The sequence below is a fragment of the Phyllostomus hastatus genome, unplaced genomic scaffold, assembly GCF_019186645.2.
Source record: "Phyllostomus hastatus isolate PE091 unplaced genomic scaffold, TTU_PhHast_1.1 phas_contig_159, whole genome shotgun sequence".
NCBI lineage: Eukaryota > Metazoa > Chordata > Mammalia > Chiroptera > Phyllostomidae > Phyllostomus > Phyllostomus hastatus.
This window is the reverse complement of record NW_025333640.1, coordinates 7,595,794-7,615,452: the sequence shown is the minus strand read 5'-3', so window position 1 is coordinate 7,615,452 and position 19,659 is coordinate 7,595,794. Positions and strand designations below refer to the sequence as shown.

At 48.4% G+C, this 19,659-nt stretch overlaps 1 protein-coding gene across 1 annotated transcript in view; it reads left to right on the top strand.

Annotated features, from left to right (window-relative positions):
• Nucleotides 1–1,155: 1,155 nt before the first annotated feature.
• The window catches only part of RP1L1 (RP1 like 1), a 42,220-nt gene continuing 23,716 nt past the window's right edge, over nucleotides 1,156–19,659 (top strand). Inside the window, exon 1 of the mRNA XM_045830766.1 lies at nucleotides 1,156–1,485. The gene's annotated coding sequence lies outside the window, so the exon portion shown is untranslated. The remainder of the gene's footprint in view (nucleotides 1,486–19,659) is intronic.

Sequence of the window (19,659 nt, the reverse complement as noted above, 5' to 3'; positions counted from 1 at the left end):
AGCTTCCCTGATTCTCAGGCCTTCGGGCTGGGACTTGAACTATCCCCTGGGCTCTCCTGGGCCTCCACTTGTGGAGGGCAGATTGTGGGGCTTCCCAGCCTCCATAATTGCATGAGCCAATCCCTCATAATAAATTTCTCTCTAGATAGATAGATATAGAGATAGATAGATATAGAGATAGATAGATATAGAGATAGATAGATGATAGATAGATAGGTAGGCAGATAGATATCTGTATATATCCTATTGGTTCGGATTGTTTGGACTGAACGGCTGTAACCGGTAGCCAGCAGCGAGCCTTGAGTGATTCCATTGGCAGAATTGATCAGTTGTGTCTCTCTGCAGATTGGCTCAGTTTTTGCCTCTTGATGACAATGCAGTCTCAGTCCCAACTGTGTCCACAGGTGGCTCTTTAACCTAATTAATTCCCAGTGAGGAAACCACCAGCTTCAGGTCACACAGTTCATCCCTGCCTTCAGGCAACCTTGCACATGAACATGGGTATTCTAAGAAAGAGTAGTTTCCTGTCCTCAGAGAGAGTGGGTTCGATGATTCCAGGCTTCAGTAGTTCCCCCAAAGTGTTGCCCACCTGAAGCCCAAATGATCAATTTAGTCTGCAATCAGGGTGGAGGGTCCTCTGAGGAGGAGACTGGCCGTTCGGCACTGGTGGAGAAAGCTGCTGCCGATGGTTTCTTCAGGCCCCTGCACACCTAATTCCTGTCCCGTGGGATGCCATCAGATTTTTTTTTTCTGCTTTATGTGGGGAGATGGCAACTAGCCAACCACCTTTTCCCTGCTGTCCCCCACTCAGGACTTGTGTTTTTGTGGGACACTCCCCATGGACTGGGCAACCCCACCCCTGCCAGCACACCTCCCCCCGACCCCAACAGCACACCCCCGCCTGCACAGACTCCCTGTGGCCCACCCAGGGAGCTGGAATTGGGTGGGAGTCCCTGGGGTTTGGAGGGCTCCCTGCAAGCCCACGGGACTGTGTTGAATAGTCCTGAGGAGTGTACCCTTGGGCAGAAGGCCGGGAACAGCCTGGGTAACCCACTAAGCTAATTACTCTCTCTGCAGATGGTGTCCCCCACTAATCCTCTTTGGGTGTATAATAATCCAGCCTGTTTTGAGAGATGTGAGGTGTCTGGCCTCAGTGCAAATGGCCTGTCTGTCTGGGCTGAGAAGGCAGGGTGGGCTGGAGTTCTGGGCTCTCGAGCCAGGGAGAGTGGCTGTGAGGACCATCTGGAGAAGGGCCACGAGACCTGCGGCTCCTGGAAGTAGGACCAGCTGCAGGGAGAGAGGTGACATTCAAAGCAGCTGGACATTCCCCTTGGACTCAAGGGGGCTCAGGAAGCCGGGCATGTCCTTGCCCTCCCTAGAGGACGGTGAGCCTGTGTCCTGCAGGTCACCCACCTGAGGACAGTGTCTACTGGTTCTGGGAAGTCACAGCCAGCGGGGCAGCATTCCAGCCTGAGACTCTGGGAGGTATGTCTTGAGCAGGATGCTCGATGTGATGCAAGACTGGGGCTCTCCCGTCAGCCTGCCGGGCCATTTGGTGTTAGGTCATGTTCAAACACGGTGCGCCCTAGATTCAGGCTCCTGCTCGCTGATTTATGGGATATTAATATTATAGCCTGTCTGGTCCTCCCATTGTGCACCTGGAGGGTGAACAATGCACTCAGAGAGGCAGAAGTCCCTCCTGATGACCCTTCTCCATTTCTTGGTGTGGCGGGGGTGGGAGAGGAGCTCCTCTCCTGCAGGGTGAGACCAGCATGTGAGGGGTTTGGGTTGGGGGTGACACTGGCTTCTGAGAGGATCAAGACTTCAGGGAAAGCTATCAGGGGCTGGGGCGAACATAGCGTGTGTCATGAGGTCGGCGGTCCCTAGGAATGACCTCATAGGATTTCCTCTACTGGCCTGAAGTTCGAGGTCACTGGGCCCATTTCTCCAAAAGAAGGAAGTGAGGCACCAGAGAGTAAGTAATGGGAGGTCCAAGAAGTCAAACTCGGGTCTTCCTCAAACCCCTTCTTCCTTGCGGCTCTTTTTAAGGTTGTTCCTGGGCAAGGCAAATGCCATCTTCCTGCTCAGGGCTGACTGGCCAAGAGGCCAAGGACTGGGGGCCGGTGAGTCTCAGAAGGCACACAGCCAGGGAGGCCAGACCCTCAGCCACATCCCGTGTGACTGCCAATCACTGTCTCTGTGCCTTGCGAGGTCCTGTGCGTTCTGTACCCCACTGCCAGTTCTCCTCACACTGCAGGCTCCCCCCACAGTGGAGGGAATTCATCCCCTAGTGATAAAGAAGGGAGCGAAGCCACTGCCTCCTAGAGATGTAACCATGGAGGCGGCCCTAGAAGAGACTTTGGTCCCCTCCCACAGCCCAGAGTGTACCTCGGACAGTGAGGACATCCCCTGCTCGGGGCAACCTCCAGAGAAGCACAACCCACATCCCACTCCATTTACCCTCTTAGATATAAAAACGTCATCCAGAAGTCCTCTTCTGAATTCTGCTGACCCGGGCCTGCTCTCCTAGGCTAACCCTGGAGCTAGAGAAGAGCTGGCTGCCATCTGCAGCACCTTAGTGCTTATGTATGTTTGTGTATGTGCGTGTCAGAGTGTGTGCCTGCAGGTGTGCGTGTGTGCGTGGGTGCTTGTATGGGAGTGTGTTGACAGACATGCTGATTGGGGAGACCTGAGGCTGGAGAGACACCACTGCACCTGCAGTCATGGCGCGTAGGCCGGGCCCTGGTTCTGCTCTGTGGGCCTTGGTTTCCCAGGTGGGATGTGAGCAGGGAGGACTAAAGAGGCCATAGCCTCTCTCCAGCGCGATAGCCTATGCATGCAGCATTCAGCAGCTCTCTCTGCTCCAAGTTAAATAACCCCAGTCCCTGTAACCTTTCCCTGTAATGCACATTTTCCAATCCTTTAATCATCTTGGTTATTTTCCTCTGAACTCCCTCCAAGATGCCTATGTCATTGGATAAGTATGTTGTATAAATTAGTCAGTAAATCAATCTGTCAACAATATCTCTTGTGCAACCACCCTGTGGCTTGCAGGAGGTACCGGGCTGATACAACCCAATCACACAGGAACAAAAAGAGTTTTCACTCTGGCTCACACCAAGAGTTCACTTGTCCAGCAGTGGCCCAAGACACTGGGGTCATGCTGGGAAAGCGGGGTTCCTTTCAATGCCATCACCCTCCAAAGATCAGGGCCTTCCCCTAGCATCAGTGTCCGAATTGTTTTAAGTAAACATATAAGGGTGTATGCTCTGTCCAGAGCCCTGTGTGAGGCTCTTCGAGGGTTATAAAAATAAGAGTGATGCAGACCCTGGCCCTCAGGGGGAGAGGCAGGGGCGTGAGGTGGAGAGTGGGGGTATAGAGGCAGAGAGGATTCTGGGTGGGGAACTAGCCAATCCCCACCCAGCCTGCAGTCTGGAGGCTGCAGAGGGGCTGCTGGTGTTAGAGGTGGGTTGCTTTGAGAGGTTTTCTCCCAGATGCAGCACGATCAATAATAAAGTGAAGTAGCCAAAAGAATTCAGAATTTGGAGGAAACTATTTATTTGAGTAATGGTTTCATCGTTCATTAGCTGGGTGGATCTTGGGTGAGTTATTTAAGCTTTCTGAACCCCATGTTCTTGAAGAATAACATGGTAGGATTACACCGACCGGGAAGGACTCTTTAAGCTTTGATGATGTCACATTTGTGAGTATCTGGTGCATGGTAGGTGATTCATATGCATAACCTCTCTTCTCAACAAAAATCGCAGATGAGTTTCAGCAGAGTCTTCAGCTCTTCTGGATGGATGGATGGTGCTGACCATCCACTAGTGTGGGTTCTAAGTTCTGTTAGGTGGCTATGTGATGTACACAATGGTATCATCTCTGCTTATTGATCCTATTTTCTTTAAGATCAGAGGATAGTCCATTATCTATGGTATAGTGTATGCATCATGATTTTATAGTCTTAGATCAACAGCTATGATTTTGTCTCTTGGCTTTTATCCTTATGGTTGGCCTTTTCCAATTTAGCCTCCATTTTCCATATTAGAAAGAGCAGTTGGCTCTTGATTGGACCTCTGGCTAACCCGGCTGGGTAACTTTGGAGACGTCACTGAAGAGCCAGCCTGGTGCACAGCAAACACTTCTCAAATGAGAGTGTGTATCAGAATCATGTGGAAGTCTTACTGAGGTACAGACTATTGGAACCCACCCCAGAGTTTCTGATTCAGTGAGTCTGGGTGGGGCCCAGTCATTTGCATTTCTAAGAAGCTCCCAGGTGATGCTGAGGCTGTGGGTTCTGCACCGTGAGAACTGCTGCTGTAGGAGGACCAGCCCTGGAGCTTCCTGGAGCTCAACCAGCTGAGTGGACCTTCCGAGCCTGCTGTTTCTTTTGTAAACCTCTGCCTTACAGATTAGATTCAAAGGTAATAATTAAATACATTATGATGTAGAAGGCACTTTGGATACTATAAAACACAATATAGCTATTAATAGCTTAATGTTGTCCAGTCTATAGGTAAATTTACCTATAAAATGGGGATAAAGATAGTAATTTTTATAAGGATTAAGTGAGATGGTCTATATAAAAACAATATGTGAAATATGAAGAACTGTAGAGTCTTATTCTTATCACTTCCCTGAGCCTCGATTTCCTCATCCACAACATGACAGGATGGCCAATGGGCTCACCTTCTGTGCCCTCTCGGTCACGTGGCAGTTCATTATTCCAAATATGAATGCAAATTTGTATTTCATACCCTGCTGTTGCTGCCCTGTGTCCTGTTGGCCCCTTTGGTCAAAGCTGCGTGTCAGATCACTTCTGTTAGATGGTTTCAGGCTGTAAGAAACAGAATTCCCAGCTAAAAGTAGCTCTAAGATATGGGACTTGTTGTCTCATCTAATAGGTCTAGAGGCAGGGTGGTTTCAGGGTTGTTAACTCAATGGCTTGACCAAGTTCAGATTCTGGAATTCTCTTGGCTTTCTCCTCATGGTCACAAAGTGGCTGCAGCACTGCCAAACTTCACATCCACATGTGACAATAGTCAAAAGCAGGAAGAGATGAATTTCTAACTTGTATTCCTTTTAATGGATAAAAATACTTTCTTAGAGGCACTTATTGACCAGTGTTGTATCACATGCCCTGTGACAAGGGAAATGGAATTACATGATTGTCTTAGACTAGTCAATATTCAACCTCTATCGCCTCTATGGGGAAGAGGCCCAAGAAACGCAAGGTCACCCAATCAAACCTCTGTCAGCAAGTGAGACAGTGGTGCAGGAGTGTCCATGCAGAGGGTGGGGGCGGGTGGGGGACCAGCAGCCTCTGCTGCACTCCAGTGTCTCTTTCCAGTAGGAATCCCATCCGTAAGGGCTTTACTTGCATATCTACTCTCCAACATTGTGAGCTCTTCCTGTAGCTGGGAACACAGCTAGAAGGGGCCCCCAGCAGAATCTTTGAAAAGCTGTTTAAATTAGTATTTGCAAATCTTTGCAAGAGAAACTGAACTCTCTAGGAAAATCCAACCCCCCGTGCTGGCAAGGCAGGTCTACAAGGTCAGGGCAAGACCACAGCCTAAAGGACTCAGAGACCACAGGATTTTTCCTGGGCAAAGTGCTTGACCCTGAACACAAACCAACAACACAGCGTGACTCTTGTGTGTGGCGTTTCCTCCTGAATTTAGCATAGTGCCACAACCACACAGGTACCTGACAAGTACCTATGTTTTTTCTCAAGAAAGAAGCTCTCGCTGCCATGACCGAAGGAGCGAGTGAGCGAGTGAGGATGGGGAGAGCAGGGGAGGCTTTTGCAGTGGCACAGCTTTTCTGGAGTTCTCAGAAATCCGTGTCTGTGGGTTGGTCCACCCTCCTTCTTCCTCCTCTATCAGAGCTCTGTGAATCCACTCAAGGGTTTTCTAAGGGAAGAGGAGAGCCCTACTGAGTTTTTTCCCAAGGAGTAGGCTCCAGTCTAGGCTCAGGGATGGCCACCAGGCTTGAAAGGAAGCAGGGCCGGGAGAGAAGGGGATGTAGCCTCGCTGTCCCGAGTGCCCGCAGGGCAGTGATGGTAGCACAACAACGTGAATGTGCTCGATGCCACTGAACTATATACACTTAGTGCTAAGTGCTATACAACAGTGCTAAGATGGCAAACTTTATGTTATGTGCAGTTCGCCTCAATTCAAAAGAAAAACAGCAACAGCAACAAAAGCACACTGTCAGCTGTCACAGGTTGGGTTCCCCAGAAAGCAGACCCCAAGCGGGAGGTTAGGGTGCCAAGGGTTATTAGGGGGTGCCCTTGGGCCCAGTCCATGAAGAGGGAAGAGAAAGAAGCCGGACCAGCAGAGCAGAAGCCCAGCCACCCTGTCAGCTCAGTGGAGACTCAGCCAATTTCACAGGGAGCTCCGAAGGCGGGACAGCTCGTCACTGTTGTCCCAACTTGGGGCGAGGTGACCAGGCCATTGGAGCTGGGCCTGGAGTTGTCATTGGTGTGCACTGCCTTGCAAGAGGGTGGTCTTGGGCAAGGCTGTCTTCCGCTGAAGCAATCCTGGGGGCGGCAGGGTGGGGGGATGGCTGAGGGCTGCCATTTGGGATAAATGGGTACAAGGCGCGTAAGAGCACAGGCACATGAGGGGCCGTCAATGCCCACCCTTTAGTCTTTGCTGCGATGGTAGCAGCCCTCTCTGAGGAGAGCAGCATCTCCTCGTTTTACATGTAAGGCACCAAACAGTAAAGTCACTCGCTGGCCACACAGCTAGTAGTAAACAAGCTGGTGGAGAGCTCTAACCTTCCTGCCTGAATCCAGGGCTCCGTCCATGCCTGCCACCCTTAAGTATGGGCAACGAGGCTCTGCCTTGGGCCTTGGACATTAGAGGGGCTGGCTCTGGCCCTCCTCCATCTACATGTCTTCCTGGGAAGTAAGGAGTACAGAAGGGTATGGGATGTCCCCCACCCAAAGCTCATATCCTTCCGTCTCTTCTTATCCACCCACTGGGGACCCAGAATTTCCTGGAAGGTTCTAAGACCTGCATCAAATCTTCTCTTGGTACATCCTCCATGGTAAGGTATGCAAAATCCTTCAGCGACTCAGCAGTGAAAGACAGGGTCTTAACATAACACAGAAACCAGGACTGGCGTCCACACTCTGTGTTCAAACCCAGCTTCACTCCTGAGCTGCTGCTTGCCTGGAGGTAGTTTCAGTCTCTGAACCTCCTTTTCCTCCGTTATAACATGGAGAGGATGATAGTGGGTCCTGCAGGGTATGTGGGGAGCAGGCTGGCAGGGTACACGTCCCCTACACAGTGCTGATGTTCTGAGACGCTCATCACCATGGGCTCTCAGCAACATCCTCGGGTCCAATGTCCGTGATGCTGTTTGCATGGCACCTTCTGTTTTCCTGACACAGCATGGTCCTCACCTGTCTCCCAGACCAGACGCTAAGCTCTGGGCTCAGTCTGTGCCTGCTGAGTGAGGGAATGAAGATGGGGCAGCTCACAGGGCGTTGCAGGAGCCAGGGCTTCCTGAGTGAGGCAAAGGGCAAGCACGGGGGAGGAGAAAGCCAGCTTCAGCAGGTGCCTCCCACATGTACAGTGTGGAATCTGAGTCCACTGGTGGTCCATGTACGAAGGGACATGGCCTGGGACGTGTCCTCTGCCTGGCCTGGTTGTGACATGGGGCTGCACTCCCTGCAGAACTGGAAACAGTCTGCAGGGTGTGTCTCTGAGCACCCCCAGAGCCCACACTTCCAGATGTCCCATTTCACAGTTGGGAACGTGGAGACACAGGAAGCGGGAGTCAAAGGCTCAAGGTCACAGGACTTCTTCCCTTCCCGGAGGCCTTTCTTGGCAGGATGTGCCCAGCCTGGGTTGCGTTCGCTGTGGTTCTCCAACCTGGCTGAGCTTCTGACTCACCGGCACCCAGAGCTCCTCCCCACTCCCCACCCACAGAGATTTGCATTCAGTCTTGTGTTGGCAAAATCTGTGACTTCAACCAAAACCTCATAGTTGGCATATACTAGGTGCTGAAGACGGATGTTTGGGAACCACTGGTTGAGAGATCTTTACAGAAATTAATTGAAGATGCCATTCTTATTTATTTAAGTATTTACTTTCTCATTCTACTTATTTATTCTCTCATTCCCACAAGAATCTGAAGAATTATAAAAAGCCAACAGAGCACTCTATGGGGTCACTTGATGTAAAAATTGAACAATGTAAAGATAAATGGTCATTAGTACAAAAATCAGCCAAATTGGTTGTTACATAAGCTAATGAGTGACTTGGCTGAACTTCTCTTTGGTGGCGACAACGGCCCCCTTGTTTGCTCAGAGCACTGGTTCAGCAAGGAGCAGGGAGCGGGGCTCAGGTGTGTCCTCACGTGCAGCTGGGTTCAGAATGGCCTCTTTGGCACTGATAGAGCTCCCCCTAGTCACGGGCTTTGTGGCATCCTTAGGGCAAGCCAGTAAAAGAGGCGGAGATTTTGGTTTTTATTTGATTGGTGGAAAATGATGGAAAGGCTGAGGCCCAGATTGGTGAGTGGACCAACCAAAACCTAGAGAGGGAAAGGGCTGCCTACGTGTCTCTGTTGGAGATGATGTAGCCTCCTCTGGAGGAGACGCTCAGTCGTCACGGTTCTCCACATAGTCGGGAACAGGGGTGAATCAGACCCATGTGGCCTCCTGTGCACCTGCAGAGGGCAGGGGTGCGGCAGGGGTGGGAGGAGTGCCGTGGGCTGCCTCACTCTGGGTGCTGCAATTCAGAAGGTCACTGGCTTCCTGCAGAAGCATCACATGCTTCCAAGATCAACAGGTTCTTTAGGGGCCATCTTGCCTGGCTTCTTCATTTTTTTTGGAAAAGAAATCAGAGTCCAGGGAAGGGGTGTGAAGTCCCTGAGCCCTCACAGCCCCATTGAGACAGTGTCCGGCCACCTGGCCCCAGTTCTGAGCACTCCCTAGGATGCTGTTGCCTGGTCCGTGAATGGAGCCTGGGACCTGCTGGAGAAGAGAGCCAGAGAGCAGCTTCAAGCTTCCCCGGGGTGTAGAATGAGGCTGGGTGCTCTGAGGACCCAATAGGGCCTCCTCACATCTCAAACCACTTCCCTCGAGATGTACTTCCTTGTTGACAGATGCTGGAAGGTTCTGCTACCCTCCCTGACCACCCCCCACTCTCCTTCTGCCCACCCCTGGCCCTGTTTGTCAGAATGACACAGACTATACTCAGTTTTATTGCTTCATCTTGTAAATCAGTTTCTTATAACATTCCAGTTGCTTTCATTCTCTGAATTTCCACAGATCTATCGTGTTTCTGGACCTGGGTGCTCTGTCACACAGCACCACCTGCCCAGGTGAGAGGTGGCTGGCAGGCCCCCGGGGGAGGAAGGACTGTTTTTCCAGCGCCCACGTCAGGTTGTCGGCAGAACCAGGATCTCCTTTTTCCTGGTGCCGGGACTGGCTTTCCTCTCCCAGGCAGGAAAGACCACATTCCAGCTTTTTCCAGCATCTGTCACCTAGAGAAAGAGACAGATGGGAAGACAGTGCTGATGTTTTTCTAGGACATTAGTATATGCGTAAATGCTTTCCGTCCTTTCTGAGAAGCTGAGAATGCGTCTCTGGTCGCTGATCCCCAAGTCTCGCAGCTAGCTCCCCGCAGAGTGGCCAGGCCCACGGAAGAAGTCAGGTTAGGGGCTGTCAGAAGGGAAAGATCTAACATGAGCACCTACTGTGTCCCGGCATCGTCAAACACGTGCTCTCGTGTACATCTTGGGGTCGTTTTTATTTTCTTTTTCAGATAAGTAAACTGAGGCTTGGGGTCCTTAGTTAATTTACCTAAGTTACATAACTACTAAGGGTGAGAAAACCCAAAATTTGACTGCATCTGGAACTCTCAGCCTCATTGTGCTTTGATTGAAGCTCTGGGAAAAAAGAAAAGGGGGGAAAAAGGAAAAGAAAAATGAAAACCAACTTGCCAGAATTTCCTCTTAAAAACTAATTTTTTGTGCTTTTTAAAAGTTGATCATAGTTTTTCTAGAGCAGATGTTCTCTTGCTTATGCCTCCTGAAAGCACGCTGCTTTCTTCTTAGCTTTCACTCAACTTGTTGAGCACCAAGCTCAGGAAACAATGGGTGCAGACCAGCCTCAAGTGACCCAGAGGCACCTGGGCTGCCTGCTGGCACCTCTCAGCATGCTGTCAGGATCTGAGAAACACCGTTCTGACATTTTAAAAATAATTTTCCAAAAACCAGATCTTTACTAAAACCTCCCTAAAAGGAGTAATTTCATGGCAAAACAACCAACAGAACTTCTTCATCAATCTTTTTTCCCTAAATTTTCCTAGAAGCGTTTCAACATTTTTCTCTCTGGATCTTCACCAATATATTCATTATTCTCTCTTCTTTTCCCTCACTTTCAACTTCCTAATTATTTTTGTTCTTTTTAAATTTCTTGAGAGCTTTCTAACATAGATAAATCTAGGATTTGTCTGTTCTTTCCATTCTGCAAACTTACTGCCTGCCCCGGAAGCACAACCAAACCCCAGGCCGACTAATCACCTTTCTTCTCTCTGTGTGGGGGGTGGGGCTGCGGGGGTGGTAGGGACTGTCTGGGCGATGAGCAGAGAAATGGACTGGATTCCACTGTGGTGGCAAAATGGTGTCGGTAGCTCCAGCCATCATGTACATATTTCAGGAAGCTGGAAGGAGAAAAGAGCCAGAGGAAAAGGGTTTTTAGCAACCTTGAAAGAGATTTCCTAGAAGCCCCTCCAAATGACTTCTGCTTAAAACTCATTGGTCATCCTGATGTGAAAAGAAATGTGGGAAATATAATTTTATTTACTGGATATATTGCAGTTCTCAATAAATAGGATTTCTATGAGCAAGAGAAAAATAAAGGGACAATGGATTAATAGTCCCTGCCACGTATGTTAAATAAAAGTGGTAAATAATAATTTTTGTCTTTGTCACTCTTGGGACTTTTTTAGACCTCTGTAAAAAAGTTAAACTTTTTATTTTGAGGTAATCGTAGATTTATATGCAGGTATAAAAAATGATACAGAGAGATCTCCTGTACCCTTTATCCAATTTCCCCCATTCGTAACATCTCATAAAACTAGAGTGCAATATCACAACCGAAATATTGACATTGATCAGTCACGGTACAGAACACATTCATCACCATGAGGGTCCCTCGTTTTGCCCTTTTATAGCCACACCCACTTCCTTCCTTCACCAAGGTATCATTCATCCATTCTCCATTTCCATAGTTTTGACATTTCAAGGGTGTTATATGAATGGATCATAGAGTAAGCAACATTTTGCATTGTCATTTGTTGTGTGCATAAATAGTTTGTTCCTGCTTTATTGCTGAGTAGTATTTCATTGTAAGGATGGACCACAGTTTGTTTAACTGTTCGGTCATTGAAGGACATCTGGGTCATTTCCAGTCTTTAGCTACCACAGATACACTTGTGTACAGGTGTTCGTGTGAGCCTAAATTTTCATATCTCTGGGATAAATGTCCAAGAGAGCAACTGCTGGGTCGTATAGTAGTGACATGTTCAGTTTGTAAGAAACTTCCGAACTGTTTTTTAAAGTGACTGTACTGTTTTATAATCCCACCAGCAATGTGTGAGTGGCCCAGCTTCTCCACATCCTCACCAGCCTTTAATGGGGTCACAGTTTTTTTATTTTAGTCAACCTGATGGGTAGGTCAAGATATCTCATTGTGATTTCATTTGCACTTGCCAATGGCTAATGATGTTAAACACCTTTTCACCTGCTTCTTTGCCATTCATATCTCGTCTTTGGTGAAGTATCTGCTCGTGACTGTTGCCCATTTTCTAACTGCTGCATCTCGAGATTTCGTTATGTATTCCAGATACTAATTCTTTGTTAGATGTGTGGCTTGTAAATTTTTCTTCCATTCTGTCGCTTGTCCTATCATTCTCTTAACAGGGTCTCCTGCAGAACAAATGTTTTAGATTTTGATAAGGCTCAATTTAATCAAGTTTTCTTTTTCCAGATCTTGTGTTTGAATCCAAGAACTTTTAAATAACCCCAGAGCCTGACAGTTTTTTATGCTTTTTTCTAAAATTTTTATTTTTTTATGTTTTACAGTTATGTCTGTGATTCACTTTGCATTAATTTTTGTAGAAGATAAGAAGTTGAGGATAATTTTGTTTTTACTATGGATGTCCAAATGCTCCAGGACCATTTATTGAGAAAGCTTTCTTTGTTCATTTTGCATCTTTGTCAAAAATCAGTTGAACATATTTCTGTGGATTTATTTGGGGGGGGGAGTTATTTTGTTTCATTCATGTATGTGTCTATGCATTGGAGGCATTAAAAGCCTACAATAATCCATTTTGGGGCTTTTAAAAGAAAAGTGTTTTTACCACTTAAAGTAATATAGTACATTATAGAATATTGAAAATATGCTGAGAAGTTTTTTTAAAAATTACCTACAGGTACCACCATCTAAAAAACAGAATTATAAACACTTTGGGGTGTTTTATCCATGCATTTTTAATTATTATTTTTAATTTTTAAAAGATTTTATTTATTTATTTTTAAAGAGAAGAGAAGGGAAGGAGAAAGAAAGGGAGAGAAACATCGATGTGTGGTTGCCTCTTGCACGCACCCCAAAAGGTGACTGAACTCTCAGCCCAGGCATGTGCCCTGACTGGGAATTGAACTGGCAACGCTTTGGTTTGCAGGCCCACACTCAATCCACTGAGCCACACTAACCCAGGCACATGCATATTTTTTTTAAATGTGTACTTTTACTTTGTTGCTCTCATGTTTTTGCTGTGTATTAGTATGGATAGGCTAGGTAATGCTGCAGTGACAAATCTCAGGGGCTTAACCTGACAGAAATTTACTTCTCATTTGCACAGGAATGATGGCAATCTGGGCCTCCCACTATGGCTATTGTCCTAGCGGTGGTGACTCAGGCATCCAGGCTGCTTTAACTGACTCTTCTGCCCCGGCCTGAGGCATCCACATTCACTGTCTCAGCATAGTAATGGCACGTCTGTTCTCATTTCATTGGCTGGAGCTGGTCACATGGCCCCCTAACTGCGGGGAACAGAAAGTGTGGTCATGTACTAGGAAGGAGGAGTAGAACGCAGGATAGAACATACGGCCTTGCATTGGCTCCATATTGAATGAAAAATGTGTTTTATTTTATAGGTTAGCATAACAATTTCTTTCCTGCTAATTCTTCAAAACATTTTTAGATGATTTACAGCCTAGAAAAAAAAAACCTTGACATTTTAAGAAATAACTCCTTTGTCATCTGGAAAGTTGATTTATGTAAATTGCTTGTTCTCCAACCACCTGAGATACGTGAGGCCTCACTGTGGGTACAGCATCCTTGCTGAGACGGAAAGGACTGAGCGGAGCACTGCCATCAGGCGGCTGCACTTCCCGGGCCAGACTGTGCACAGCTCCAGACAGCCTTGCTCTACAGTCTCCAGTTTGCGTGCTATCTTCCCTACAGCCCGCCTCATTTCATGGTAGCTTTGTTTTGTTTTTAACTCGAATAAAGTAAAATCAAAAGACAATTAAGGGAAAGACCCAGACCATTTAGCACCCTGTAACAAACACACCCTGTGTGACATTCTGCCAACACCATCCCCTAAGAGGAGAAAAATGTCACAGGGCCTTTGCTCATGCTGCTCCTCTCACTTAAAATGCTTTTCATTCTGCCTTTTCCCAGTTAAATGCCACTCATCTTTTGGATTCCTTGTGTGAGGATACCTCAATATGTTGGTAGTCTAAGTACAGTTCAAGTAAGCTTTCCTTAGAGTCGTGAAACAGAAATGGTCATCCTAAGATGTTCAAATAGCCCAGTTTATTAAATAAATTGAAAATATCAGTGGGAAGCAAAGAGAAAGAGGTGGATAGGTAAACACAACTGCATTACCTGAATCCTAGGTTACACAGTGGCCATGGCCATGCTCTGTTTCTCTCTCTTTCCCCCTCTCCCACCCCTCCCCATTCCCTTCTCCTTCTTCTATTACCTTTCCTGTTGCTGATGGGGTTACAAAGACCAGAACTGAGGGTGAGCAAAGGGCCTCAGCAGGCAAAATGTGTGCTTGCTCTGTCGTGAGCAGCCCAGCTGTGGCTCCTCCATTAACCTGTTGAGCAGCTAATGGGTTTATTTGTGTCTTTCTGTCTGGTCAGCCCCCTTATTTGTCCTCAGCTCTGGTCCCAATAATTCCAACCCTCAAACAATCTGAGTAGAAATTCTTATCTGAGTTTGTAAGAAAAAAAAATCAAAGGAATGAATTATTGCAATTCTTTCTTTAACTTTCTTCCTCTGCGATACACTCAAATTCCTGTTTAAGTCGCCAGCGTCCATGGAAAGTTCCTACTCCTTCCTCCCCAAGTGCCTGTGGATAACTGGAAGTATGTTGGCATGCATGCTTAATTTGCATAGGCAAAGTTTAGCCTGCTCTGTGTTCACATATTTAATCCACGTAAGGCATACCTGAAACCGACAAAATATTACAAAGCAGGTATTTTCCAATTGTTCTTTCCCATTGTGGATTCAGTGCATGTTCCCCGGACCTGTGTCTGCACCTCTTAGGCTGCCCTGGCCTCTCAGGCCATTGGCTCCAGGAGTGGGTGCTTTGCCACTCTGCAGAGGGCACTGGCCCTGGGGCTGCCGACGAGAGGGTGGGGCCGTCCCAAGAACTAGTTCCTTATCAGGAGGATACAGAGCCCTGAAAATCCCCCCACCCCCGGAGCCTGTGTTTCCTTTTGGATCTCTGAGCATCTTTTGATCTTGAAACTAATCCATTTTTCCTCTCTCTCTTCCTATTTCCCCCCTCTCTTTCCCCTCCTGTCTCAACCAATTTAGGGAAATAAGAGCCTATGTGGGAGATAAGTTCCCACAAATAACAGCGGCATTAACTCCTTCCTTGCAGGAAAGCTTAGGCAAGTTGTAATTAACTGGAGCATCTCGTGTGCATCAACTGGGTTGCTTAACTACAGGGGACATTCTTTTGACTATATTTTTTTATTGATATGTTTATTCCTCTATTTATTGCCAAAAAGACCTAGAAGAGTCTTCTGGTTACCACATGACATCACACACAGTAAGTGCTCATCTTAAATTTATCATCCAATTGGCTTGATTTCAGTGTTGTTAGATAAATAGCTCCACTTCAGGGCGAGAGGACCCTGCCACTCAGCAGATTCTGTGGCAAGTTGCAGGGTTGGGGACTCTGAAGCTGGTGCCTCCTGAGCGTGTGAGCATTGAGTCTGGGTCCTGAAACCTGACCCAGAAGGTTCTACCCTCTCCTTACCTGCCCTATGGGCCTTTCTCCTCTCTGGGTCTCAAGATCTTGTGCACTAAAACGCTCTACCTGTCTGTCTCAGTTACAAAGTTGCTGTGGGGTCAGCTGAGAGCATGTGAAGGAGCTTTGTATTCTGCAAAGAGCACCCCCAAACAGGGCCTTTGTCACAGCCTCAGGTCCCATGGCTGGGCTGGCTTGGAAGTTGCTTCCAGGGTCTGTGAAGACAGGCTGCCCCTCGCCCTGCTCACTCGGACTCCCCTGGCAGCTTCCCAAGGGGCATCCGTGCCCAGCCAGCCTCAGTGACAGCGAGGGTGAGCTGGTTCTGACCCGCTGCAGCATCAGGCCCAGCTCTGAATCACCTAATCCCAACTAAGAGCATTTCTGATTGCTTGACCGCTGACCTCCTGCAGCTGGATTATCAGATGTGGCTTTGGGGAATAGGCTTGTTTATAATGCCAGAGACAAAGGGAGGAAACACAGAGCAGTTAAAACAACGGTCCTTCCTGTTGCTCCAGCGCCTTTCATCCGAGGAGGTCATTACGAAGCAGGCTCCTGGGGCTGGCGGGGCCCTGAAATGCCATTCCAGGGGGAAGGGGAAGAAGGAAGGCACTGACTGCAGGAAGGGTGCAGGTAATCCCGCTACAGCCCTGCAGGGCAGGTGTTGATGTGTCTACTGTACGTGGGAGTGGTGTTAGGGTCACTCGTGAGTCTAAGTTCAATTTTCTGCAGCTGCCAGAGGGTAGCGCTGGGGCTTTGAGGGGGTCTGGCTGACTCCAAACCCTTTTCTCCTCTCTTTGCCTCATGTTGCCATCCTTATGCTGAACAAAGCAAGCTTTAACCTACCGCACATGCCCCCAGAACCCCTCTTCGGTGCCCAGGCATGCAGTGTCCTGGAGTCTTTGTCACACACTCAGAAAGGGGGACTATTAGAAGGTTCCATAATCATCACTGAGTCCAAGTAACTCATTATTCAGATGAAGGAACTGAGGCCCAGAGAGGTGCAGCAACTCCTCCACACTCACACAGCACCCACACCACACATGGCAGAAGGCAGGTCATCCACACAGAGCTGCTGAATATATGAGGGAATTAGTGGCAGAGCTGCACGTAAGCCCAAGCCCCCCTCTCCCTGTCTGGTGTCAGCCCCGTCAGTGGAGGCGGTGTTGTCCCCAGGTCAATGCGGTGGCCTGACCTGGGGTCTGTACTTGCACCTGCTGCCTCCAAGCATTCCACCTACTGACCGCCAGCTGATCTCGAGTCACCACTGTTCATGTTTTTAAAGTAACCAATACTCATTTTGAAGTAGTTCCAACCTGGCTGCAAAGTTGTAAGAACTGAACCAAGAACTCCCACCTCCTGCATCATCTCTGCGAACACCCATCACCCTCCCCACCTGCCTCCTTCACCAGCAGCCCCGTGCAGGGAGGGGAAGGGGAGAGAAGACTGGAGGAGGTGGGATGCTATTAGTGTTGTTAAATCAAAGGGTTTTCCCTTTCTCTGTTTCACAGTTGCCTGGAGAGTAGAACATTAAAGAACTCTGTCCTAAGAAGTCTTCTTTCTTGTAAATGCCAAGGACCCAGTTGGTACCCAGTGGGTAATTGTAGAGTGAACTGTTCTCATACAATAATACCACAGTTTCACTAGTTATGGTCCCTTAATACACCCAAGAGGGAACAGAGGGTATGTGAAGCTTTGGGTCTCACGGGCTGGGTTGGGATGACAAACCTTGCTGGTAGGGTGAGAAAGCCCATGGGTTAACTTGGGAAGCTGCTAGATGCCTAGAAGGCGATCCTCTTGGAGGAGGTGATGGGATCACAGGCCACTGAAGCTCCAAGGTCACTTGGAAAGTGCCTGGGCCTTTGTCTCCTCCCCCACTTTCCCCAGTGAGACAAAGTGACATCCTCAAGACAGGCAATGGTCATGGCCAAATTGGATGCAGAGCTAGTCTTCTGACTCCCAAGCTTTTGCTTGTTCCCCTCACCCCTAGTTCAACTGTTCTGTGCACTTACTATGATTGGCCCATGTTAATGTAGCAGAGAGGAGACAAAAAGCTCACAAATGGTACGCACTTTCACCCAGGCATGGCAGGGAAAAGTGGCCAAGAAGGCTCAACACTGCCCAGGGCCTGGGTGGATGCATTCCTGAGGGAGGTGGGCCTCTAATTCCCAGTGAGGAGGGTCCCAAGGAGACTAGAGAGGCGGTGCCTATTGGTGTCTCTTGAGAAGGGGAAATCCCAGTTGGGGGTGGTGTGCTCATACCAGACAGAAGAGTCATAATGTCTAGAGGTGGATTTGCTCTGCCCACAGTGGGGGTGGGGAGTCATTGGCCTGGTGGCTTCCATGTGTGGCTCCAGGAATGCTGGAGCAACTATGCCTGCAGATTCCACTCCTGTTGGGATGCCCACTAAACCCTTGGAGAGTCTCCTAATTCAGCAAGAGCCTGGGGACTTGGTACTCTTCTGCCATCTGCTCTGCCAAATCTAGAGTCTCCTTTAGCTCCAGCTAGCAGTACCCGAGCAATACCAGCAACTTTGGAGTGACCCTGGACAATCACGGAAACCAAGTTCCCCATGAAGCAGCAGCACACTCAGTACCCACCTGCTATATGCTGACTGTTTTTGCTTTCTTTGATTTGATCTTTCTCGACTAGTCACAATCATAGAGAATGAGTTCATATGCTGGTCGAAGCCTCAAAGATGACAGTGAAGATAAGGTTGCCCGGAAGGATGCCTCTTGTCCCGCGGTCCAGGTGCTGAGCATCTTGCTGTTTTTGCCAGCAGCCTTGGTTGCGACTCCGTCTTAGATCCTGGGGGAGCGTGGATTCTGAACTGTTTGCAGAAGAGACGGGGTGACCTGTGTTTGAGCTCATGTAGGAAGTGAGTGAGCAGGGTTGTGTTAGATAGGAGCCAGGGGTGCCTTCCCCCTCAGCAGGTGCCTCTATCACTTCTTTTCTGCTCAGACAGCTGTATTGGGGCCCAGCCTGACCCTCTGAGCCCTGTCTGCTCTGCTTCAGAGCCCGAGGCTGCCTCTACCCTGCAGCTGGGACTAAGCAAGGATTTTTTACAAAAATATGAAAATGCCTGTAACAGTGACCCACCATGAATTAGTGGTTACTACATGATTTGACGTAGGTCTGGAGAACTTTTCAGAGTAATTTGGGTCACAGACTGCAGGTTTGGGGCCCCTCCTGGTGCTTTGAGGTTGACACCAGATTCAAGAAGGATAAAAATGGTGGCATTTTACTTCTCTCCCAGGACTGTAGGCAACTCTGGGTAGGCTGTTGACTCTCCAGTGCCTCCCCAGAGTCTGGCATATAGTAGGGTGATAGAGAGTATTTATGGAGCTGAAATGCACTTAAGGTTTCAGGGCTGTTGCTGGTGCCCCTGCCCACGGTTTCCTGTGGCTAGAAGCGGAACTCATGTGGGGTGTTTGGCTTGTTCAATCTCTGTTTGACTCTCCAGATCTATTCTTAGTCCTTGACCTAGGAGTTTGACCTTAATGGATTGCCTCATGGTCTCCCTCACCCTCTGGCTTCTTGGGTTTGCCAATGGGAGACTCCAGCTGAAAATCAGAGGGCAAGAGGGTAGAGAAGTTAGGGTATGTATTTGTTTCCTCAGCCCCTGCCAGACTATAATTTGGCAGTGTCTGCATTCCTCTACTCAAGACCATTGGGTGGCTGTTCTGTAGCTTCAGCTCTCACTGGTCCAGCAATTCTGCTCCCCACCCCCTGCCCCTTTAGGCCCAGGGGCAGTAGCAGCTCCCTACTCTTGCTGTCTCCTAGGTGCATCACCATTCCTTGTTGGACGCAGAGTGTTGGACACTCTACCATCTTTCTTCTCTAAACTCTCTCCAATTAACTCTTTGCCTGTGCCCTGTGTTTCCCACAGGCAGATGCCACCAGATGCTGACCCTCACCCTCAGAGTGACTCCTGGGGGTCAGTGGCTCCAGGCTTTATGCTTCTGTGTGGGAGGTCGAGCCCAGCAGCATAGATAAGTGAGGGCATTGGCTGAGGTATAGTTCATTAGATCCCACGGTCTCAGCCTAAGGAGGAATGAGTAGAAACTAATGACTGAGAGGTGGGATGAGCCATCTCAAGGGACAGGTAGGTCAGTTTTGGCTTCAAATATGGACAGATCATCAAAGGGTCCTCAAAGGCATTTAAATCCTAACATGGACCGCATTGACCGTATTTCAGGTCAACCTCTGACTGAGAACCTTCTAATGAATGTTCATTCACTTACTCATCCAGGCACTCAACACACATTCCCTGAGCACCTAGTATGTGCTGTGCACTGTGCTACGCACTGGGGATCCCAAAATAAATGGCCTAACTATATCTTAGTGTAGTAGGAGAAATAAGCTGTGTATG